This window comes from Magnolia sinica, chromosome 12 (genome assembly GCF_029962835.1).
Source record: "Magnolia sinica isolate HGM2019 chromosome 12, MsV1, whole genome shotgun sequence".
NCBI classification, from domain to species: domain Eukaryota; kingdom Viridiplantae; phylum Streptophyta; class Magnoliopsida; order Magnoliales; family Magnoliaceae; genus Magnolia; species Magnolia sinica.
Genome location: NC_080584.1, coordinates 44,602,276 through 44,628,724, shown reverse-complemented (window position 1 = coordinate 44,628,724; position 26,449 = coordinate 44,602,276). Strand labels below are relative to the sequence as shown.

Below are 26,449 nucleotides of genomic sequence, written 5' to 3'. Positions count from 1 at the left end.
TCACGGTCAATTCCCTTCATTTCACAGTCAATTCCATGCATTTCACGGTCAATTCCGGCTATTCCCCTTCACTTCACAGTCAATTCCATGCATTTCATGGTCAATTCCCTTTACTTCACGATCAATTCAATGCATTTCACAGTTAATTCCCTTTACTTCATGGTCATTTCAATGCATTTCACAGTCAATTCGCTTCACTTCACGGTCATTTTCATGCATTTTACGGTCAATTCGCTTCACTTTACGGTCATTCCATGCATTTCACATGCAATTCCCTTCACTTCATGGTCAATTCCATGCATTTCATAGTCACTTCCCTTCACTTCACGGTCAATTCCCTTCACTTCACGGTCAATTCCATGCATTTCACAGTCAATTCCCTTCATTTCACGGTCAATTCCATGCATTTCACGGTCAATTCCAGCGATTCTCCTTCACTTCACGGTCAATTCCATGCATTTCGCCGTCAATTCCCTTTACTTTATGGTCAATTCAATGCATTTCACAGTCAATTCCAGCGATTCCCCTTTACTTCATGGTCAATTCCATACATGTCGCGATCAATTCCCTTTACTTCATAGTTAATTCAATGCATTTCACGGTCAATTCCCTTCACTTCATGGTCATTTCCATGCATTTCACGGTCAATTCCGGCGATTCCCTTTCACTTCACGGTGAATTCCATGCATTTCACAGTCAATTCCCTTCACTTCATGGTCAATTCCATGCATTTCACTCCATTCACTCCCTTACACTCAAATACACGTCTAAACTCATTTCTGCCATCCCTATGGAGATTTAATGAAGAAAATGGGTAAAAAAAAGGAATAGGGATGGCAGAGATGAGTTCGGACGTGTATTTAAGTGTAAGGGAGTGATTGGAGTGAAATTGATAAAGCACCGGCATTTTTAACCTATGCAAAGCTGCATGGAATTGACCGTGAAATGTATGGAATTGACCGTGAAATGAAGAGAATTGACCATGAAATGCATGGAATTAACCGGGAACTGAAGGGAATTGACCGTGAAATGCATGGAATTGACCGTGAAATGAAGGGAATTGACCGTGAAATGCATGAAATTGACCGTGAAGTGAAGGGAATTGACCGTAAAATGCATGGAATTGACCGTGAGGTGAAGGGGAATTGCGGGTATTGACCATGAAATGCATGGAATTGATGGCGAAGTAAATGAAATGAATGAAATTGATCGCGAAGTGAAGTGAAGGGAATTGACCGTAAAATGCATGGAATTGACCGTGAGGTGAAGGGGAATTGCGGGTATTGACCATGAAATCCATGGAATTGTGCATGGAATGATCATGGGGTGAAGCAAATTGACCGTGAAATACGTGGAAATGACCATGAAGTGAAGCGAATTGACCATGAAATGCATTGAAATGACCGTGAAGTAAAGGGAATTGACCATGAAATGCATTGAATTGACCATGAAGTAAAGGGAATTGACTGTGAAATGCATGGAATTGACCACGAAGTGAAGGGCTGGGATTGACCATGAAATACATGGAACTGATTGTGAAATGAAGGGAATTGACCATGAAATGCACGGAATTGACCGTGATGTGAAGGGAATTGACCGTGAAATGCATGGAATTGACCTTGAAGTGAAAGGGAATCGCCGGGATTGATCGTGAAATGCATGGAATTGTTCGTGAAGTAAATGAAATGAATGAAATTGACCGCGAACTTATTGAAATTGACCACGAAGTGAATGAAATGGATTTTTGACCATCGACCTAATGGAATCTTGGAAAATAACCAGGTTGGTTGGCCAAAGTAGTTTCTCTTACCCCAAAGTCATATAGGGTACGTCAAGTAACTAATTTTGTTTTAGAAGATATTCTTGTTAAATGAATAAAGAAAGGAATGAAAAAAGAGAGATTTTTTTTTTTATATGCTTATATATACATATTTATATAAATATGTATTAGAGAAAATTGTAGGTAGAATAAAGTTCTCCATGTTAAAGACAAAAAAAAAAAAAAAAAAAAGACTACCACGGACTACAGTTATGGCTACGGTTATAATCCGTAGCCATAGGTAAAAATACCTTCGATACGTATCGAATACTCTTCATTATATATCGAAAATTGCAGGATTTTTAAGGCAAACTCACTGAACTGGATCTTTTTCGATCATATCGAAAGACCTTCGATATATATCAAAAGACATATTGAAAAAGCAGGGGCTACAGTTATAGCCACGGTTGTAATCCATAGCCATAAGAACCCCGTAGCTATAGGTTCCTCTTTTTTTTTTTTTTGGTTGTAATTCCCACCACTTTTTGTGTCCTATTATGAGGTATGTGTTATATCCAAACCGTCCATCTATTTAGCGAACTCATATTAAGGCCTGAGACGAAAAATAAGACAGATCTAGCTATCAAGTGGACCACTCTGTAAAAGGCAGTGGAAGATTGAACGTCTACCACTGAAACCCTTTTAGGGGTCATAGAAGTTTTGGATCATTATGAAATTTATTTTTCCTCTTCATCCAGGTCTTTGTGACCTTATAAATAGATTGGATGGAAAATAAATGTTATGGTGGGCCCTACAAAATTTTTAACGGTGAAAATCAATTTTTTCACTGCTCTTTGTGGTGTTGTCCAGTTGATCTTTGGATATGATTTTCTTTTTTATATATATAATGCTCCAAAATAATCTCGAAAAATGGATGAACGTTGTGGATATAATAAATATATAACTGTGGGGCCATGTAACTTTGATCTCTTTTGAACCATTGGTACAACTAGGTGTTCGAGGAGAGTCAGCGCTAGTCTCGAGCACCAGCCGATCCTCTTGCGGAAGGAAAAGTAGGGGCAATTTCAGCTTCTTGAGAGGTAAAAAGAAATAGGTTTAAAAATGTAAATGGGCTATATATGGGTCGCACAGTTGTAAATTTCTCGTAAGCCTACAATGGTACGAAATCGGACTGCGTACTGAGTTACTCGGGACGCTCTTATCGTACTGAGTAAACTCAGTTGGGCCCACCATGAATGTATTTAGTCTATCTACGCCGTCGATCCGCCTTTCCATATAATTTAAGGAAGAGCCCAAAATTGAAGCATATCCAGAGATAAGCAGGTCATACCATAGGAAACAGTGGGAATAATGATCTCCACCGTTGAAACCTTGCTAGGCCCACAATGATGTTTATTTGTCATCCAACTTGTTTATGAGATTATGCATACATGGATGAAAGGAAAACAATAAAATAAGCTTGATCCAAAACTTTAGTGGCCCCCAAGAAATTTTCAACGGTAGATGTTCAATTCACACTTTTTCCTGTGGTGTAGTTTATTTGAGCGTTTGATATGCTTCATTTTTTGGCTCAACCTCTAAAATTATCCATTAAAATGGATGGACGGAGTGGATAGAATACGTAAATGATGGTGAACCTCACAGAGTTTACTCAGTACGCTTACTGGTACGCAATCTGCTTCCCAGTGGTACGTATTAGGAAGACGTGGAGGCCACGCGGGGGCTCAATGGTCCGCCGTGCTGTATGGTTTTCTCAACGCCATCCATCGATCTTGCCGTGTCATTTTAAGGTATAACCCCAAAAACGAGCTAGATCCAAGGATTAGTGGAGCACACCACAGGAATGTAGCGGTGATAATGGTACCCACCATCGAAACCTTCTTTGGGCCCACTGTGATGTTTAATTGCCATCCAATCTATTATATGGTCACATGGACCTGGATAAAGGCAAAACACAAATATTAGCTTGATTCATAACTTCAGTGGCCCCAATAAGTTCTCAACGGTAAGTGATTGATCTCTACTGTGTGGTCCAATTGAAGCTTGTATCTGCCTCAGTTTTGGAATTGTACCTACAATGATATGACAAAATTCGACGGATGGTGTGGATAAAACCATAAATAACGGTGGCCCCTCGTAGGCCCTGCCAGTGCCGAGCTTGGGCAGGATACCACCCAATCCGCGTCCCCATCCATCCACGGATAAGAAACGTCACTCCATACCTCAGCATCAAAATATCATCTCAATTAAACACTGGGTAGGCCACAGCAGAGGAAGCGGTGTGAGAGAGAACATCTTATCTTTGCGTTGCGGAGGGGATTTCTTTTGTCAAAGACCGGCATGCCAGAACAGTCGATATTCCATGGAGGTCGATTCCCTGTCAGCAGCAAGGTCCTGCTCGGAATAGTTAGGCGGGCCGCCGAGATGCTTGTGATAAATCCACCCAGTCCATCCATTTTGTGGCTCAATCTTGCACACGAGACAAACGAGGCAGATTTAAAAATAAAGAAGCCGCACGAGGGAAAGGTGGCGAAGTAATGCCGAAAGTTGAAACCTTGGTGTTTACAGCCATTGTTGCTGTTATTTCAGTCTCGGCAACAACTACACCTAGATCCATAACTCAACTGGCAGACTGAGTGGAGATACCTCGTTTCAACACTTGAGGTCTTGGTATCGATCCCTACTGGGGGTGGCTAAAATGGAGTGTGCGTACTGATATGTTAACTGGATATATATATATATATATATATATATATATATATATATATATATATATAATAACTCAAAAATAATCGCATACCAAACAAAGAAACATATGCAGACAGTACTATCACCACATACTTGACTGCACTACCCCCGAATATCAACATCTCATATTTTGATAAGTATACCGATGAGACTTAGGATCTATCAGGGCCGACTCCCATGTACTAGATACCACCAATCCATCTTGCTACCCACTAGTGGGGTTACAAACCTCCAGTGTGTATACTAGTAACGAACCTCATTCACGCTTCTCCTTGCTGGCAGGTCAAACCAGTCCCCATTTGCCATTTCAGCCCTATGGCGGGTCGGACCTACCCCTTCTCAACCTAGCCCGTCAATGGGAGCCATTCCAAATTTGAGATCCCGCAGCCCTCTCTCCCTCAATCGCTACAACTGGACGCTCCCCATCTCTCTCTCTCTCTCTCTCTCTCTCTCTCTCTCTCTCTCTCTCTCTAGCCACGCGTGCCTTCACCTACCTCTCTCTCTCTCTCCAGACACACCCGCCCCCACCTACCTCTCACTCTCTCTATCTCTCTCTTTCTCAGTGGGCTAAAGGTTGCGCCGGTCCTCCCACAACTAGCCCGGGACCCCACACCGATCTCATTGCTGCTGTTCGGGCGACTGAGGATTTTGGAGCTCAGAGGGTGCGATCTTTCGACATCGGCCGCACAAGGGCTTTTTGAATTGAGGCACACTCTAGAGAAGATCATCTGTCACAATTCTACGGTAATTTCCTTTCTCTTGGAATTGATATTCACACCCTATTGATTGATTTGAGGACACTTTTTTTTTTTCTTTCCATTTTGAGTGTACTCTTTCAAGTCCCATAAAGGTATGCAGATTGTTGAATTCATACGGTGGCTCTCTTTTTGATTTTTCTTTTGTCATTTTACCTATGAGGAAATATACAGTGCTTGATATGGCAATCAACTTTGTTGGGACCCACCTTTTAGTTATTTAAATTTCAGCGCCCTAGTTTCTATGAACGATCGGCCATAATGCTAATCTGTCAAAGAATTCTGGTCCTCCAATTTGTGGGCTTTATCATGTTCCTATAGGGATAATTTACCGGCCAATAATAAGATGGGTAGTATTTTCTGGTGGGGTGGTTTAAGAGCAGTGCCCATCGATGGTGTGCCCATGAAAATTGTAGTCTGTATGTGTGAAGTGGGTCTCACCACAAGGGGCTCTGCCCTGAACTGGATCCTTACAGCCTGTTCAGCTTGAGCTTTATATATTTTCTGATCTCTTTGAGGTAATATAGTTTGGCACACTGAATATTTATTTATTTTTATTTTTTCTATCTATCTGAAACTGTACAGGCAGGCCCACATTTTTGTTATCAAGGACATTTGTCTACTGTGCCATTTGCAAAATCTCCCCCATTGGGAAATCTTACTAACATGATTAGGCAATTTTCTTTGGTTAAATGTGGATGGATGGACAAATCATCTATTTTACAGGTCACCAATCTGATTGCTAATATTATCAAATGGAGGAGCATTTTGGGGCATAATCAATTCACAATGGGGTTGTAAGATGAACACACTAGGTCACCAAAAGTTGGACCCCACTTATGCATTTTCTGCGCTGAGCACAGGAAAAAAAGAAAAAGAAAAAAAGAGAGAGGCCATTTTGCTTAGCGAAACATCATAGAAAATGTGTGCACAGTGGACTGGTTTTACTACCTGTTTGGTTCATTATATGTCTAAACCACAACCTGCACCTTAGATTAATTTGCATGCATCCCATAACTTAGATTAATTTGCACGTATATACCCAATTTATAAATGTATGTGTATCATCTATCACACTCCACAATCAACCATGTGCTAAAAGTCTCTCATATCTGAGTAGGTCCACCATATAGAAAAGTTTGCTTGCCATGTCTAGCCAATATGATCCATTAGATTATGTTAAAGGTTGTTATTGGTATTTTTTATTTTTTATTTTTTACTTTTTTTTTCTTCATTTATAAATAGTAATTTTTGTGCCCTCATGTTTATTTCGTAGATTTTGGTTAAACGCCAGATTTTACTTTGAACTTATGGTTGAGGAAATGGAGTCACAACCTAATGCAGGTGTAGAGAATGAAATTGGGCCTCCTATTGGTTCATGTAGTACTGATAATGTCATAGGTGATAATCAATTTGGCAATGAATACCAGACAAACCATAATAGAGAAACAATCTCACAACCATATGAATTTATTCCAAAAGCACCTAAAGAATTGAAATCAATAGTTGGTATGGCGTTCATATCTGAAAATGTTATATATGATTTCTACAATGAGTATGCCAGATGGTGTGGATTTAGCGTACGAAAAGTTTCTACATAGAACAATATGAAAATAGGTGAAACAATTACGCGAAGTTTTATATGTTCTAAGGAAGGGTATCGACATCGCAAGTATATTGAAGCAACAGATTATAAGAAGAGACCAAGAGCTATGACAAGATGCGATTGCAAGGCAAAGATTATAGTTCATAAGAACGAATCAAATAGATAGGAAGTTAGGACATTTGTGGAAGCACATAGTCACAATTTAATGAGTCCAAGCAAGGTTCATTATTTACGATCACATCGGTTTTTTACAGATTCTCATAAGGTTATCATGGATAAAATGAGAAAAGCAAGTATTGGTCCAGCTAGAGTGTTAATTTTTTTTTATGAATGAAGCCAGAGGGCGTAAGAAAATGGGTTTTATTGATGAAGATGCAAAGAATGCTCTTAAAATTCAAAGGCATGACAAACATGGAAAAAGTGCTCAAGAGTTACTTCTTTACTTTCAAAATAAGCACAGGAATGATGATAATTTTACTTATGCAATCCAGATTGATAATGAATATAAATTGGCATCTTGTTTTTGGGCAGATAATATTTCAAAAATAGACTATGAAGCTTTAGGTGACATTGTATGTTTTGACACAACATACAAGATAAATGAATTTGATATGCCTTTTGGTCCATTCGTCGGAGTCAACCACCATAAGCAATCTATCTTATTTGGTGCCGAGCTTATGTTTGGTGAAATCAATGAAGATTTCAAATGGTTATTTTAAGCATGGTTATAAGCTATGGGTGGGAAGCCTCCGAAAGCTATAATCACAGATCAAGATCCAACAATTGTTACTGCAATAGCAAGTGTATTTCCAAATACTGAGCATAGGTTGTGCATGTGGCACATTGTTTAGAAGCTTCCAGAGAAATTAGATAAAGTTATTAATGAGAACCCATCCTTCAACATTGATTATAGAATTTGTGTATATATGTATGATGAAGAAGTTGAATTTGATGCATTATGGTCGAAAATGATTGCAAATTATAACCCTTCAAGAAAATAAATGGCTACAAGATTTGTACACTACAAGAAAAGGGGGCTTTAGCCTCAGTTCAAAACTGTGGCTAAAAATGTTAAAAACTGAGGCTAAAGCCTTTAACCTTAGTTTTGCCTCAGTTATCCAAACCGAGGTTAAAACCCCCATGGCTAACAACCGAGGCTAAAATGACTTTTATAGCCTCGGTTCTTCAAGTGAGGCTAAAAGAGCCTTTTTAGCTTCAGTTTTCTCGAAATGAGGCTAAATCAACATTTTAGCCGTTAGCCACGGGTGTTGTAGTCTCAGTTTAGGTAACTAAGGCAAAATTGAAACTAAAGATAGATTTAGCCTTTGTTGGCATCAACTGAGGCTAAATTCAATTTTTAACATCATTTATCAATAATCGAAGCTAAATCTAATTTCTATCAACAAAAGCTAACAATATTATAATTAACCAATGATTGAACCTGTGCATGTTTCACCCATTTAACATCCATCAAGACAACAATCAACAAAACAATTAATGGTCTATTTAAAGTTTTCAAAACAAACAAACTGCCACATAGCCTTCTACATGAACTGTTTCAGTAAGGTCCCCTTCCACGTGACTATTTTCTCTCGGATCGAAGTATCATAGCCAAAGGAGTACCATTTCCATGAGTTACCATCAATCATGCAAAAAGGAAAACAGAAAACTAAATTATGATGAATATCATTAGCTTAGAAAGAATAGCATGATCAGTCTTAAAATATTCACTGGAAACTATTGTTTAATTTTCTCAACTGGGGGGAATCCAGCCAGTAAAATGGTTATTTCCAACATTCCAGGCAACACAGTAGAGATGTGAATTATTAAGAGGTTCAACAGGTTAAAAAAATACCAAAGATTCTTATTTTTATTTATTTTATTATTTTAAAGGGCTAGTTTCCAAATTAATTAGTATTGTATATGATCAATTAAGATGAAAATTTTTATATGTATGGGCTGCTTGGGACGTGAAACTGGCAACTTTGGACCCAATAAGATATTCCCACTTATATGTGGAAGCACAAACAAACATGAGATAGTGATTTAAATAAGAAAAAAAGACCAAATATATGTGGTAAAACATTTACATATGTAACTAGTTTCCTAATAAAATACTTTACCATGGAAAGCATTTACATATGTAAATGGTTTGCAAACAAATGTACCTAAATGGTGCATGCTTCCACATATCATATTTACATTTATTTTTTACAATACAACAATTGGTTATGCAAAAGATGTAAATCTCTCAAATTTCTTGCAAATGATATTAGAATACCTGGGGATCTGATCTCAGAATTGTTTGCAGAAGGAAAAGATAATCAGGCATGTATCCAACCTATATTAAGGTAGAAAGCATTTCTATCATGTGAATACATAAAGACATGAAGGTGTATAATGAATATCCATTTTTATCACACTGATTTGCGTATATTAAATTAAGATTCAATAGAATAACAACTCTCTGTGGATGAGATGTTGGAGAAGGAAGCATACTCCTTACCTGCTTCGAGTATGAGAATTTTGTCAAACTCCCTTCGTTCAGAAAAAGTAGTGACAACTTTTGGGGTAGTCCTTGCCTTGATATATATTTTTAGTGCAAGGTCGTTGTCCACAGTCTACAATAGAAAAAAGAACCAAGATTTGAAGCATCCACTGGCTATCTTCGTCGATGACGAAATCCTTATGGTAGCAACTCCTCACCCTATCCCTCGCTTTCCCCATGATATCCTGATTCAATGGGAGCTGCTTAAACCCAGCCAGGATCGAAATATCTCAATTCAGTTTAGGAGTTGGTAAATATTAGGTACTATTCAGTAAATTTGCACCAATCCTACAAACCGTGGATTGGTGCACATGGCGATTGACCAAGACTACCCAATCACTAGGCCATGTCTTGGATGAGGCACAGACTAAACTCTAGAAGTTTATACACATCCCATCATTCACCCTTTTTGAGGGGTCAGAAACCATTTTGATCATGGCTCATAAAGGAAAAAAGGGTATACAGATGGAATGGTTAAAATATTCCTAATTACTGCAATTTTTTTTAGCTTGGGCCCATCCATGAGGTGGCATTCAATTTTTTTACTTTCCATTTTTACTTAACAAATAGGGCCATCATATACCTTCCATCTAGTGATCGATGAACACTGAGAAACTAAAACGAATGCTTGCACTGAGGACAGGAAGGATTCTGATTATATGTGGCCTATATTAGGATGCAAGTCACACTAGTAGACAATGCAAACAAAGCAACAGTTAGTATCATCTAGACAACACTTCTAGGCCTTCAAATCCTTTTTGTTTTTTTTTGGAAGAAATGCAGTTGGGGCCATATGAAAAACAAGAAAAATCTCAGTTGATATATCAGGAGTCCTAAGCTCAGACAGGCCTACATATTTCCTCCAATGTATGTGTTAGACGCCCAACAAAAGCTAGAATAGCAAAAATTTCTCAAACAAGCTAAAATAAGTACTTGTAGACATTTGAAAACCAACATCTCCCTGGAAACTGGAAAGCAGAAGAATAGCATCATTTCTCTTTAGATACTTTTAAAAGTGACGTACCTATCTCTCTTCTATTTCCTCTCTTCCTTCTTGGCTTCAGCAGCCTTCTTCAACCTTACTCCCACGTACGCTCATTCGTCCGTTCCAAGCGAAGCTGAAATGAGTTTCTCTTATGTTTTACAAATGCATCACAAGTGTTTCAAAGAAATTTTGAAGTGCAAAATTATTACTTTTTCAAAATTACCTTTCACATACGTTCCCCAAGGGAATGCATTTCAATTCTAACAGAACATTTGAAATGCAAATCAGCCTTTTTTGAAATGCATTTCAGATGGCCCTAGGGTGTTTCCAACTACCATGGTTAACATGAACTATTTCACATATGTAGGTTACAACTACCATCAAGAAACATGTTTTCCTGAATGGAGTGGATTTATTACCAAAAAAGGAAATTGTTTAGATCTGTTTTCAGCAAACTCGTAATTTCTACAAGATGAACAGACACTCTTAGCCAGCAAACTATGTTGTACTTCGTCATGTGTTTTCTTATTCTACAATACTTACAGCAGACAACTATTTTAATTTTTCTCTACAATTGCTAATATTTTTAATTTATAAATTACTGTGTATAGAGACAAGTTAGGTTGTAGCTTTGAGTCAACACAACCCAGATGAACATGGTGATGGGTTTTTCTTCCTCAGGTCAGAGGAGATGAGGTGCGGTTCGGATGCTATAAACAGTGGAATCCTTGCGCTGCTCGACCAGTCCTGCAGCCTGCTCGACCACTCGAGTGAACAGTGCTCGACCAGTCCTGAGTCACTCGACTTAAAGTCCAGCGAACTCCGTGAACAATGCTCGACCAGTCAAGTGAACAGTGCTTGACTAGTCCTGCAGCCTGCACGACTAGTCCTGGTTACGCAGATTTGAGTCCGATTTTGTGCGGGATTTGAAATTTTGAGGCGGCTTTCGCAAGGGTGTGAAAGAGAGTTTCCTAAACTATAAATAGGAGGTCCCTAGGGTTTTCTAGGGCATTCAAGAGGTAAGGCAAGAGGGTTTCCTAAAGCTTTGCAAGGGTTTGCTAAAGGGTTTAGGGCTATCAAAGGTGAGAGAGAGAGAGAGAGAAAGAGAGACAGGAAGCTTATGGAAGGGAGGTTATGCTCTTAGAGGTGATCTACCATATCTCAGTGCTTCCACATCCTCGTAATCGAAGAGATCTCTTCATTTTCTTTGTTTCTCTTATTGTTTATCCACTCCTGCGTGAGTGAGGAAGGTTGTAACGTTCTACTTCATAGTGGATTGTTGATCTGGACGAGGTCCCATGGTTTTTACCTCTTTGAGGGTTTTTCACATAAAAATCTCTTTTGTGGTGTAGTTTGTGCTTTGATTTGTTTCATTGCTTTATTATCCCATAATTCTGGTTTGTTTTGGGAGGCTAGATCCTAAGGTTTTGTGCAAGGCGCCCAACAAAGTGGTATCAAAGCTAAGTTCATTGAACGGGTAGGATCGGTTTTGAATTATGGAAGGTGGCTCATCAAGGATGATCAGCCTCAATGGTTCTAACTGGACCATATGGAAGGCTAAGATGGAGGACTTGCTTATTGCAAGGACCTATATTCTCCAATTTTAGGCATATCAGCAAAATCCAAGGATATGTCTGATGATGATTGGAAGAAGATGGACTGGAAGGCGGTGGGGTTTATTAGACAATGGTTGGATGATTTCATATTCCACCATGTGTCTACGGAGACCTCAGCTGCTAGCCTATGGCTAAAATTAGAAGGGTTGTATGAGAAGAAGACAATCGGTAATAAGATTTTTTTGATAAGGTGACTTGTGAATCTCAATTTCAAAGATGGTGGTTCTGCGGTCGAGCACATGAATGAGGTCAGTAATATAGTGAACCAACTCTCCTCTACGAAGATGGTCCTAGATGATGAATTGTAGGCTTTGTTATTGCTTAGCTCATTTCCTGATAGTTGGGAGACATTGGTGGTGTCTCTAAGTAACTCCGCACCAGACGAAAAGATATCCATGGAACAGGTAACCAGTTATCTCTTCAATGAGGAGACAAGAAGGAAGTCTCAGGAGTCTACTCAGCAAGAGGCCCTTGTGACACATGAATAGGGGAGAGGAAAGAATAGGAAGGGTGGGAGGGCCCGAGATAAATCAAGAGGCAAGTCGAGTACCAGGAAGGATGTTGAATGCTGGAATTATAGCAAGAAGGGCCACTATAAACATGAATGTCGTAAGACTAAGAACGACAAGAAAGGAAAAGAAAATGAGAAGGAAGATGAATCAGACTCCATTGCGGGCGCTTCAGATGGCGACGTTGTAGTTATTCTTTCAGCAGATCATAATGTTTGTCTCACGACTATGAGTCAGGACACCGACTAGGTGATAGACTCGGGAGTCTCGTTTCATGCGACTCTACGCAGAGATTTCTTCACAAGCTACATGTCAAGTGACTTTGGGACTATGGAGATGGGAAATTTTGGCGTATCGAAGATCGTAGGGGTTGGTGATATTTATGTGAAGACCAATGTGGGTTGCACATTGGTTCTTAGGGATGTAAGGCATATCCCAGACCTTCGCATTAACTTGATGTCGACGGGAAGGCTGGATGATGATGGCTATGAAAGCTGGTTTGCTGGTGGGTGCTGGAAGCTCATCAAGGGTTCGTTGATCACAGTTAGAGGAAAGAAGTGTTGCGCCCTTTATAAGGCAAGTGTCAGTGTGTACAAGGGTGGGTTAAACGCAGTGGAAGATTCAACTATTGACATGTGGCACAAGCGTCTAGGCCACGTGAGTAAAAAAGGGCTTCAGGTACTGGCAAAGAAGCGGCTCTTTACAGACGTGACAGGTATGCCTCTCAAAACCTGTATTGATTGTTTATCAAGGAAACAGCATAGAGTTTCATTTATTAAATTTGCTTCTCATGTTAATAAAGTGCATGCATTAGATTTGGTCTATTCTGATGTTTGTGGTCCTATGAGGACAAAAACCTTGGGTGGGGCATTGTATTTTGTTACTTTTATAGATGATGCATCTTGGAGGGCTTTAGTTTATGCTTTGAAATCCAAGGACGAGGTCTTTGGTGTGTTTAAATTGTTTCATGCTATGGTCAAGAGAGAGACAGGTAGATCATTGAAGTGCATCCGTACTGACAATGGTGGTGAATACATTAGCGACTTTCATGAGTATTATAAGTCCCTGGGTACACAACATGAACAGACGGTTCCCAAGACCCCCCAGCTTAATGGTGTGGCTGAGCAAATGAATCATACCATTGTAGAGAGAATCAGATGCATGTTATCCCATACGAAATTGCCCAAGACGTTCTGGGGAGAAGCAACACACAGCAGTGTATCTGATTAACAGGTCTTCATCAGCCCCGTTGAATGGAGAAGTGCCTGAGAAGGTGTGGACTGGACAGGATCCATTATACATTCATCTCAGGGTGTTTGGATGCAGGGCATCCGTTCACATATCAAAGGAGGAGAGGTCGAAGCTCGATATGAAGATTAGACAGTGTGTGTTCTTGGAGTACGATGATGGAAAGTTCAGTTACAGATTGTGGGATCTGACCGATAAGAAGCTCGTCAGGAGCAGAGATGTGGTTTTCTTTGAAGATCAGTGTATAGAAGACATTGGTAAGCCAGAGAAGAACCATCTTAGTTCAAGTGAGCTAAAGGACATGGATCCGGTTATTCCTCTAATGGTGCCTGATGACGGGGGAGTATAACAAGGTTCAAAGGATAAGGGAGTTCCTTCAGAAGATGCACAAGGGGAGCAGCCCCCACTTGATCCACCTATTGAGCCACCAGTGAGGAGGTCATCTAGGGATAGACAGCCGTCCAAGAGGTACTCACCGCATGAGTACATTACACTCACTGATGGGGGAGAGTTAGAAGATTATTTTGAGGCCCTAACCGACGAGCATAAAGGGGAGTGGTTGAAAGCTATGCAAGAGGAGGTGAGATCCTTGTATAAGAATCACACCTATGATATGGTGAAGTGGATACTGCGGTATCTAAGAGGCTTATTCAGGTTGAGCCTATGCTATGGTGACGGTAAACCTGTGTTAGAGGGCTACACAGATGCAGATATGGCAGGCGACATAGACTCCAGGAAGTCTACGTTGGGGTTCATGTTCACATTTGTAGGGAGAGTAGTTTCTTGGCAAAGCAAGCTACAGAAGGTAGTAGCATTATCGACGACAAAGGCCGAGTACATTGTAGTCACAGAGGCATGTAAAGAGATGCTTTAGATGAAGAGGTTCCTACGGGAACTTAGCCTAAAGCAGGAGCAGCACATGGTCTATTACGATAGTCAAAGTGCTATACACTTGAGCAAGAATCCAAGTCAGCACTCCAAGTCAAAGCACATAGAGATTCGGTATCACTGGATCAGGGATACTTTGGAACAGAATGTGTTACAGCTTGAGAAGGTCCACATGGACGATAATAGATCAAACATGATTACCAAGGCTTTGCTCAAGGGCAAGTTTGAGGTTTGTAGAAACATGGATGACTTGAAGAAGGTGAATTCCTCTTGAGTCGGAAAGGAAGAGATTTGATGGGGTTTTCCTTCTCAGGTCAGAGGAGATGAGGTGCGGTTCGGATGCCACAAACAATGGAATCCCTGCGCTGCTCGACCAGTCCTGCAGCCTGCTTGACCGGTTGAGTGAATAGTGCTCGACCAGTCCTGGGTCACTCGACTCAAAGTCTAGTGAGCTCTGTAAACAGTGCTCGACCAGTTGAGGGTCGGCTCCACCAGTCGAGTGAACAGTGCTTGACCAGTCTTAGTTATGTAAATTTGAGTTCAATTTTGTGCGGGATTCAGAATTTTGAGGTGGCTTTCGCAAGGGTGCGAAAGAGAGTTTCCTAAACTATAAATAGGAGGTCCTTAGGGTTTTCTAGGGCATTCAAGAGGTAAGGCAAGAGGGTTTCCTAAAGCTTTGCAAGGGTTTGCTAAAGGGTTTAGGGCTATTAAAGGTATGAGAGAGAGAGAGAAAGAGAGAGAGGAAGCTTGTGGAAGGGAGGTTATGCTCGTAGAGGTGATCTACCATATCTCAACGCTTCCATATCCTTATAATCGGTGAGATATCTCTGTTTTCTTTGTTTCTCTTATTGTTTATCTACTCATACGTGAGTGAAGAAGGTTGTAACGTTCTACTTCATAGTGGATTGTTGATCTGTACGAGGTCCCGTAGTTTTTACCTCTTTGAGGGTTTTCCACGTAAAAATCTCTTGTGTGGTGTGGTTTGTGCTTTGATTTATTTCATTGCTTTATTATCCCATAATTCTGGTTTGTTCTGGGAGGCTAGATCCTAAGGTTTTGTGCAAGGCACCCAACACATGGAGCCAAGTTGACCTTTTAGGTTCTTAAACTATGATCCTTACACAAAGTACAAAACCACTAAAGAAGGATTGCATGAACAGACATAGAAACGGATGATACAATCTTTTTGGAAGTGAAAAGCTTAAGGTGTGATACACCCATTGTTTTAAATAGCTATGCTTACACTACATAGCATAGCATGGTACGTAGCCCATGAAAAGCTTAAGTCGCATGTAGCTCACATGATGTTTTCAATGATTTGTTACATTTTTCCATTTTCAATAAAAATTAGTTAACCTTTTTAATGCTTATAATAAAATAATAAATAAATAAAATATTAAATCAGTTTCATTACTCTTTCTTCACCTTTAAAAAACAACAAGCATTTTCCAATCATGTTTCTTTCTCAGCATGTTGCATAGTTGCATAGCAACATCAGCATCCTCCACAGATCTTTAACTGCATCTTAGCAACAGTACCCACAGATTTTGTAGTTTCAGTCCTAAAGAATTTAGTTTAGCCAAGAGGAAGTGACAAAAAATAATGATGAAACCTTAGCATTCATAGCGAGAAGTAGCTGGTACATATCACCACGAGGGATATTTGCATTAACTCAATACAACTCCAGTATTATTTCACCACTCAAAACTAAACTAAAAGCTTGTAGTAAAAATGATATGAAAAATGCTTATGGAAACCAAATCAAATCCCCTATTCATACAGCTAATGCATTAAAAAAAAAAAATCCCCTCTTATACATGCAACAAAACTGCTTCTCTCATTCTACTGACAACTCCCTTCATCACCACAGTCAACAGGTGGATCCAACCCCTGTATTGGAAGGATCCATCTCCTTTGGAAGGTTTGGACTATTAAGACCTTTTTTATCATGTGTAGCCCACTTAATCATTGGACAAGGCGACCAGCCTGTTCTTTTGTTTTTTTCCCCTAACTTGGTCACTATTAACTGGTCGGAGATTGATCTAAATTCAAACAGTTTTCAAATGAAAGAGGAAAAATGCAGGATTGATTCTATTGTACATTACCTTACAATTCCTTAGTCGAATCTCTTGATAAAAATCCTTTCTGAATATCTAAACTGATGAACGATCTGTACCTGTAACACCAAAAGAAGAAAAAGAAAATAAGGATTTTAGATTTTCTACAAATGAAATCGAATAGATGGAAAGACCTTATGTAACAGGGAAACAGAGGCGATTGTGTCCCACCAAAGGCCAAAGAAAACAAGGGAAAAGCTAGGGCTTCTACTGACCTTATGTAAAACAATGTCGAAAGGACCTTGATCTAAAAGAGGTTTGTTGAGGTTGATTGCAAAAAATAAGATCCCCTTCTTCCTACATGGATTTTTTGACAGTTGTTCGTTAGTAGCAGAGACTCAGCAAAATCTCCCAAAAATAGCACCAAAACTTAACCCTAGATCGTTCCGATCTATGAGATTCAACAAAATCTCCCAAAAATAGCAAAGAAAATGCAATCTAGAGATAGGGAAGCTCAAATCTCATTAAGAAAAGATAACAAAAGGTTGAGATTCAAAGCTCTCAGTTGGAAATCGCAACAAGAAAACACATCTTGTTTATCTAGCGTGGGAAGCAGATTGTGACCTACCTAGCCTGCACGAAAATTGGCTCCATCCCTTCTTTGGATCTCACGGAGAGAGAGAGAGAGAGAGAGAGGAGGAGGAGGAGGAGGAGGAGGAGGAGAGAGAGGAGGGAGACGAATCGAGAGAGAGAGAGAGAGAGAGAGAGAGAGAGAGAAGAGGGAGACAGATCGAGAGGAAGAGGAGAAGAGACAGGATTATGGCGAGAGAGATTGAGAGAGAGAGAGAGTAAATCTGTATTAGCTAATTGGCTAGTTTAAATGGGAAGCAGATTGGCTAGTGTACCACACACCAGCTATATAACTGTTGTATTGATGTCAGCAAGTTCTATGGGTCCCATCATGATGTTTGTGTTATATCCAAATTTTTCATCCATTTGGCGAGCTCGTCTTATGGCTTGGGACTAAAAATAAGATAGTTATAAAGATAGTGTGACCATAACTAGGAAAGGCATCTGTTGGTAGGGCTAAAATGCTCCTATATTTGTGATTTTTTTTTTACCTATGGCCTATTCTCAGTGGGATGCTTAAGATGAACGGTCAGGATATTATACATGTGTGTCATCTGTCCATGCCAGCCATTCAAAACTCAGGCCTGAACCAACTTGAAGCCCAGTATCTGAGCAGAAAGATGACCAATGAAATGGCTTTGGCCCAAGCACCATGGCCCACTGTTAACGACCCAGGAAGAAGGATAATAGAGTTTATCGAATTCTCTATGCTGATCCAACCGTTGATGTTAGGGTTGGCAATGGGCCAGGATTGGGAACCTGAAATAGGCCCAAGTATTGGGCTCGTACTTGAAATATTGGCCCTATGGTCACAACGGGCCAATGACAAATAGCCCGACCCTGTTTGTTTATCCATTCCATTCATCAAGTGGGCCACTCTTTTAGAAAAAGAATGGACGGTTTAAAGACACTTGTTATGGTTTTTATTCTGCATACACGTGTAGTTGAGATACTTTTTAGCTAAGAGTTCGAGTTTCAACAATCTGAACCGTTCATATGATGAGACTATGGTAGATGGAGAACAATTTTAAACCTTTGATTATTCAACTCTTTTACTTATTGGGTTAGATCATTCAACATAGTTGATCATTAAGCAATGGGCCCCACTTGTACAAGTTGAAAATCCAAACTTGCACCATAAGTTCCATTTTTGGATATATGACCATCTTGTCCAGTGACTCATTAGGTGGGCCTAGCCCATTTCCACCCCTAATTAGAGACCTGGCAAGTCATACTTCAAAGCGACAGATTTCTTTAATGAGGTGATAGGGACCATTGATTTAGTGTCCATGATGTTAAACACATCTTCAACCTACAAACAGAAAACCATGGTGGGGCCCCAAATCAGTTTAGCCCAAAAATCAGGTCGCATCATATCAACATTTGCAAAATAGACTTTTAGCCTCAGTTCCTATGCAACTGAGGGTAAAAAGTAGACTTTTTGCCTAGGTTCTTATACAACTGGGGCTAAAAAGTAGACTTTTGGCCTCAGCTCCTATGCAACTAAGGCTAAAAAGTAGACTTTTTGCCTCGATTCCTATGCAACTGAGGCTAAAAAGTAGACTTTTGGCATCAGTTCTTATGCAACTAATACTAAAAAGTAAACTTTTCGCCTCAGTTCCTATGCAACTGAGGCTAAAAAGTAGACTTTTCACCTCGGTTCCTATGCAACTAAGGCTAAAAAGTAGACTTTTAGCCTCAGTTCCTTAGCAATTGAGGTGAAAAATGAAATTTTAGCCTCAGTTCCTTAGCAACCAAGGCTAAAAAACACATTTAGCCTCTATTTTTTCAACTGAGGCTAAAAAATTATGGCTAAAGGCCTATTTTCTTATAGTGTTACACGGTACATAAAATGTGGATTCCAGCTTATGTGAAGAACACATTTTATGCAGGGATGTCAACGACACAACGAAGTGAAGGCATGCATGCCTTCTTTGATTATTTTGTAGGTCATAGGTCAACATTATTAGAATTTGCAAAAGGATATGATCGCGCTTTACAAAAACATTGGCATAATGAGTTGAAAGCAGATTGTGACACTTTATATAGTACATCTATAACATTAGTAAGAATGTTGAGGGTGATGAAAGTAATATATTTGTCAATGCATATTCTAAGAACTCTTAAGTAGTACTTGATCCGATGGTTGTTAGTACAAAAGGCCGAACGAGTAAAAGATTTAAATCTGGTAGGGAGGAGAAAAGTAAGTTATATCATGGGTGTAACAAGTGGGTTATTGGGCATGATAAAGGAAATTGTCCTATATATAACTAACTTGATAATGCATCTGAAGAAGCCATGTATATATATATATATTTTTTCTTGTATTTTTATTCGATTTCTTACATGCATTGCATTCTTTTAATCTATATTCATTATTCACACAGTTTTTGCACTAATGTTGAAAGAGGAAAGGGAAAAGCAGTTGGTAGGCCAATAGGAAAGATTATAGGACAGGGTTGTGGTAGGATGTTTAATCAAGATATTAATAAAGCAACTATTAAATATCATTTGATAAATGAATTCTAAATATATACTTTCGATTTTAAAGTACTTATATAATCTCACATGATTAGATTGATCAGTACCAAGGGCATAATTTGTTAAATATCTACAAGCTTGCGCTATCGAATACATGTATGAGTTCTATCCCTTTTATTTAAATGAATCTACATATACATACTTTTGATTTTAAGTTTCAATGTGTGAATAACTGATTTTTTTTTTTTTTTGGTGGTTCTGTGTGGATGAATAAATTGAAATTATTTGCTAAAAACATACCTACTATAGATCATGGAGTTGTTGAAGCATCCATTGCTCTTAAGTTCGACGACGTGGATTGATTTCATTTTCATGGCAATAATGTGCATTTTTCATTTTTGTCCTAAATGAATGCTAAGTTCATTTTACTTATGATTTTTTTCCTAAATGAATGCTATGTTCATTTCATGGCAATAATGTACAAATTTTCTAAAGCTACTTATTTACTATAAATGCCAGATCATTTGTTGTGCATCTCTTTGTTCTTGTTGATAATTTGTCCTACATGATGAGTTGAGTGGTCTAGTTTTGGACTGAAATCTACACGGTAGGTCCTACATGATTCTCAGCTCTATCCCTACGCATGGTAGTTTGGTGTGGAATGCATGTGGAGATTGTGCTTTCGGCTCTAGTAAACCTTTGGAAGATAATGTGTTAGATTTGGAAAAAAAAATGCCATCTAAAATGCCATCACTTAATCTAGTTTTTCCCTTTTCAAAAAATAATAATTAGGTAGCCTTAACTTTTCTATCTTTAATAATATTCTTCCCAAACTGCTAGGATTCTTTCCTCATAGAGAATGGTCGGATCATTAAATGGTGAGTTGCACCTATATGTGAACTGAGTTATCAATTTCCTAGATGCATCACTGAAACTTCCTTGGTAATATCACCCTAAAAGGCCTATAGTACTACAACAATCTCATCAATGGACTTGTCCTCCATGGTAATATTTCCCTAAAACAACAACTTGATTCATTATTACAAATGAATTTTGTTTTGCCTTGGTTATAGATTGAAGAATCCTTGGAGGAGCTTGCACCAACTTGCTGTTTATGTAGACTCAGGTATTTATCATGTTTGTATGTGTGAGTCATTTATCTTTCCACATCTTTAATAATGTTTATGTTATTTTCCTCTGAAGGCGTTGTTGACATTCTTCAGAAATACCCTGTGCCAGAATTTGATATTTGGTTTATCAAACTTTTATGTGATTTTCATTACAATGCGGTAGCAATAGGTAAAGGCAATTGAGATACAGATTTTGTACTTGTTACACTCACAACTGCATTGGATCTGTTCTATAATTCAACCTTTTGAACTTGGTATGATGATTGAGATTGAAATATTGCAAACATAGGCTATGTTTGGATGCGCATTCGAATTGAAAGACTACAAACATAGGCACATTTCAAATCTTTCAAAAAAAAAATGTTAAAACTTAAGATTTGTTTTAGCATAGCTCAGCAGATTTTAAAGGAACATCAAGAGTTTTGACCTCTTTTAGGAAAGAACAAATGTTGCTACATCATAATACTATTCATATAACCTGCATTGTAAAAGATTGAAAGGAAGCTTATTGATTGATCCCTTAGATGTTCTATACAAGAGAGAGAAATCTGATCATTTGTATTAATATTTTTAAGTGGATTGTATAACTAAAGGAGATTCATTGACATGATTTGTTTATATTCTTTGAAGAGTTCCTCTTCCGTGACCATCATTCCTTTTTCTTTTTTCTTTTTTGAAATTTTATACACTATAAAGTTCTTAGTCTTTCTTACACTGTTGAAATTTGTGTAGATGGAGGTAGTTAAATCCTTTAATGATACAGATGGACCACAATGGAAGCATTCCCTTTTTAGAAATCCAAATGACTCAGAAAGTTTCAGGTTTGTATTTCTATGTTTCATTTTTGTATTCAACACCACTACTTAATATCTTGGCTTCACCTATAATTTTCTCAATAAAATTGTGTTATGTTTCAAAAAAAATTTGGCTCTTAACACCACTGCTTAAATAATTTACCCAACGTGGTTGTCTAAGGTAATGGAGAACATGAAGAATCGAGATCATGTTTCTTTTACTATATCTATTTCATGTTGTTTTATGTTACTTAGATAGATAGCTATCCCTTGCAACATTTTAAGGGGTGTGCACAAGTGGACTGGGAATAAAATTAGAGATGCTAGTGGTGTCTCAGGTTCATCATAGGTGTCTCATGGCCCAAGGAAGTGTTGCTTGCTATCCTAATTGGACTAGCTTATGTTGGCTTCATGGTGTAATTTTGATTTTTGCAGTTGTGGTAGTGGATCATGTGGCTCTGTTTTGTAGTTTGTATTTTGTGTTCATCGTAACTATGTTTTTTTTTTTTTTCCTTTTAAAGATATATGGCTTTGTATTGTTTAACCGTGTATAACCTTTCTAACTTGATAAGCTCATCTTCTTTGAAAATTTCAGGATTGTAATTTATTCATGCAAATACAGAGAAGCTACTTAAAGAGGAAGATGGTCGCTATCCTTGTTGGTTTACCATTGTTTTCCCCGCCATGGTCAAGCTTGTGCGAGCTGCAACTTTAGATGTGTTATTGATGAAGATAATGGTTTTGTTTTGATGGTGGCATATGAAGGAGAAGAGGGTGCATGAATAGGGTGGAAATGAAGAATTCAAATCTTGATAATGTATTTCTAAGTATGATGTATTTCTTCATCAATCATCCGAGAGAACTTTAAATAGACATAACTATTTTGTTGGTATTGTGCTTTTATGAATGGATTTAAATGAATGATTATATTTGAATGAATGAATGATTGTATTTAAATGAATCTTTATTTGTATTAGCTTAGATGACTGGCTACGGTCTTGCTATGGACTAAAACCGTAGCAATAGATATTTATCTATGGCTTTTATCCATAGCCTCTGACCTACTCTTTTTTTTTGGTAGTGGTGGGTGTAGTTGTGGTTTCTAATTTTCCTTAGTCATGTATGTCAATTCCTTTCTCATGATGATACCAAGTAAAATCAGTATAATTTGGAAACCGTGGCTTTTATTAAACTGAACCTTCAAATTCCAGTTCAATTCTGCATCCAAATCCTCGTTCATTTTTATTTATTTATTTATTTATTTTTTTGTCTTTTAGCTTTTCCCTTTTCCTTTCTATTTGGCGGTGGGGGCAAGGTTTGGGGAAGACAAATTGTCCACATGGAAAGAAACTTTCACTCCAGTATGTAGCTACATTAGTCAATCTCATTACTTGAAGGGATGACCTTAAAAAGGAGGTTTAAAATATATCAGAGTGGTTAAATATGTTTTCATTAATGTAAATACTGTATCTTTTAAATCAATTTTTTGACCATAAAGCTCATGAGATTGGAAAACAAGTGAATCAATCCAAACTGACAGGCTAATAGTGGATGGACTTCAAGCGGCATGATTATTGGGTTAATAAGGATTCAGGAAGCAGTTTCTATCTGTAAATTAACAAGCTAATAGGGATTCAGGAAGCAGTTTCTATTTGCAAACAGACAGGCTAATAGGGATTCAAGAAGCAGTTTCTATCTGTAAACTACTTCTTGAATCCCTGCTCTAAAATATGTTTCTCTCTAAAAATGTGCAATTGATCCGATAGTCATGGATTTCAAGTGGCATAATTATTGGGTTAATGGCTCATTAATTAGGAGCTGCTCTAATTGCTGGGAGAAATGATAGGATAATGGTGATAAAGTTGAATTAGGTGGCCCCATGATTGAATGTCCCAGATCCATCACACCATTTTGCACTAAAGCGACGGTTTTGCAGGGTGGTACCATTTTCAGAATATACGAGGCATGCACGAACTTGGGAACTAATAAGTAAAATGGAAAGTGGGCCTGATAAGACCATGATTGCACAATACCTATAATGACCATTGGAGAATAGATGCAAAGATCATACCATTGAATTTATCAAACCACCTGAAATTTTATTAATTGAAAAACATACACATTCATTTGGGCGGGGCTTAAATAAATAAAAATCCAGGCCTCACCTATCAAACATTCATTCATATCCCAAACAACTACCAAGGATGATGTTTTTGTAATAAAATCTTACATTCAAAATCTAAGGAAGCACACAAAGGCCTTGCACAAGAGCGTCGGGGACTAACTTTGTCATCTCAACATCTTAATCATTTCAAATAACATAATAAATTGGCCCTTCATCCTAAACCAAAGTGGTTAATGGAAATGTAGAGCATTTTAAGTCATTGGGAGACAACCACCTGCAGTTCTACATGAGGAGATGCCTCCTACAGGTCTATCCACTAGTCATGTAGGCCATAGTCTGTGAATAAATGAACAGATATGGAAAACATGGCCAAATTTTTCTAACCCATCCACTTGCTTTCAATATCATGAGAAAAATGTCCAAATCTAAAACTCTCCCTATAAATTCCCAAGACACCCTAGATATTCCCAAGCCGAGAAATTGCTGAGATTGAGATTTGTCATTGTGCTCAAGACAACCATCTGTTTGAATGGTTAGCTTTGTAGTCAATTGTCCATTTTAGTAGACATTTTTACTATTATTATTTTTAAATAAAAAATCAAACTTTATTAAAATGAACCATAAAAATGGTTTTGCCAAACTCGCATTTTTTTTTTCTTCATACCAGCATTGGTGGAATTTGGAGGAAAACAAAGGCCAAGGAGTATATACATTGTAGGGATTGAGGGAGAGGTGGAGGTGGGGGTGGGCATGTCTAGAGAGAGAGATGGAGAGAGAGGGAGAGAGAGATGGAGAAAGAGGTAGGTGAGGGCGGGCGTGGCTGGGAGAAAGGGCTACAAGATCTCAGATTTGGAATGGGGTAAAATCCCCTCTTTATAGGGCTGAGTATATACTTGGTTAGTATATACCATTCCAAAACTCAGCATAGGAAGATATTTCTTCCATCGAAAGGCTTAGGTGGTGACAGTGCTCGACCTTATGGGATGGTTCTATACGGTCGAGCGCATAGTACCTTTTCCCTACACACACACACACATACGGTAAATGGTTCTATGCAATCGACCTCATGGGAACTTCTAATGAGGTTGAGTTGTGTGGGGCCCACCGCGATGCATGCCGAACATCGAAACTGTGCATTTGATGGGTCCCCTTTAGATTATGGGATATCCAAAAAATTAGCCATATACGTAACTCAGGTGGGCCATACCATCTAAAATCATGCGAAGATATGCCTAAAATATATAAAATCACTTAGTGGGGCCCACCTGAAATTTGGATGCGTCTGAAACTTGGTCTAACCCCTCATCCATGTGGGACACTGATAATGGATGGGCTGGATTTGTGAACTTGTAACGCCCTGAAATTCGGGGGTCGGGCATAAAAATTCTCCAGAACAACTGGATTTAGCGATGGATCCCAGATTTTAGAGTAACGTAGCGCTCACTAATCTACACATTTAGAGCCATGCAGATACAATTTAAAGTGATTGATGCGAATTTCACAAGCAATTGAGTAAAGCGCTAATTACCCCAAAAACAACTACTTAAGGAAAGATTAGCACAGAAAATTCCAAGGTCGTTACAGAACTACATCTAGGTGGGCCCAACAAATATTATGAATGTTTTAATGGGAGCCCTCTCAACTGTTGTATGTGGTGTGGCCCATCAAAGTCATGGATTGACTTGATTTTTAAGCCCAAGGCCCATCATGGAATGATGCATCTGACTGATGGGATAAATGTACAACACGCATCACGGTGGGCCCACACAGCTCGACCTCATTGGAAGTTCCCATGAGGTCCCCGCATAGAACCATTTCTATATATATATATATATATATATATATATATATATATATGTATATATATATATATATATATATATATATATATATGGTTCGATGTGGGGACCTCATGGGAACTTCCCATGAGGTCGAGCTGTGTGGGCCCCACCGTGATGTGTGCCGAATATCAACACCGTGCATTTGATGGGTCCCCTTTAAATTATGGGATATCTTAAAAATCACCTGTATACAGAACTCAGGTGGGCCATACCATCTAAAATCATGTGAAGACAAGCCTAAAACATATAAAAGCACTTGGTGGGGGCCACCTAAATTTTGGATGCGACTGAAACTTAGTTTGACCCCTCATCCAAGTGGGACACACATAATGGATGGGCTGGATTTGTGAACCACGTCTCGGTGGGCCCAACGAATGATTATGAATGCTTTAATGGGAGGGTAACCCCTCTCAACTTTTTGTATGTGGTGTGGGCTACACAAGTCATGGATTGACTTGACTTTTAAGATTGAGGCCCACCATGTAATGGTGCATCTGACTGATGGGGTGGATGTTTGACATGCATCACGGTGGGGCCCACACAGCTCAAACTCACGGGAAGTTCCCATGAGGTCGACTGCGTAGAACCATATATATATATATATATATATATATATATATATATATATCATTCCTTTCCATGGCTGCAAGGAGTTTTCAACCACCACAAGAGAAAGGGACTTTTGACCGCTAGTAAAAGCCCCCAAAA

At 38.7% G+C, this 26,449-nt stretch overlaps 2 long non-coding RNA genes across 4 annotated transcripts; both read right to left on the bottom strand.

The window, feature by feature from the left end:
- Positions 1-5,831: 5,831 nt before the first annotated feature.
- On the bottom strand, positions 5,832-6,414 carry LOC131221290 (uncharacterized). The gene is made up of 2 exons (XR_009159179.1): positions 6,196-6,414; positions 5,832-5,940 (listed from the first exon to the last, which is right to left on the bottom strand). It is a non-coding gene; the product is annotated as an uncharacterized LOC131221290 (long non-coding RNA).
- A 3,123-nt stretch (positions 6,415-9,537) lies between these two features.
- Positions 9,538-17,429, bottom strand: LOC131221289 (uncharacterized). 3 transcript variants are annotated; one of them, XR_009159176.1, is made up of 5 exons: positions 17,016-17,429; positions 16,789-16,859; positions 16,109-16,244; positions 10,021-10,125; positions 9,538-9,637 (listed from the first exon to the last, which is right to left on the bottom strand). It is a non-coding gene; the product is annotated as an uncharacterized LOC131221289 (long non-coding RNA). The 3 variants fall into 3 exon arrangements; XR_009159177.1 differs by having other exon boundaries at positions 9,544-9,637; positions 16,109-16,201; XR_009159178.1 differs by lacking the exon at positions 16,109-16,244 and having other exon boundaries at positions 9,544-9,637.
- Between the last annotated feature and the right edge of the window lie 9,020 nt (positions 17,430-26,449).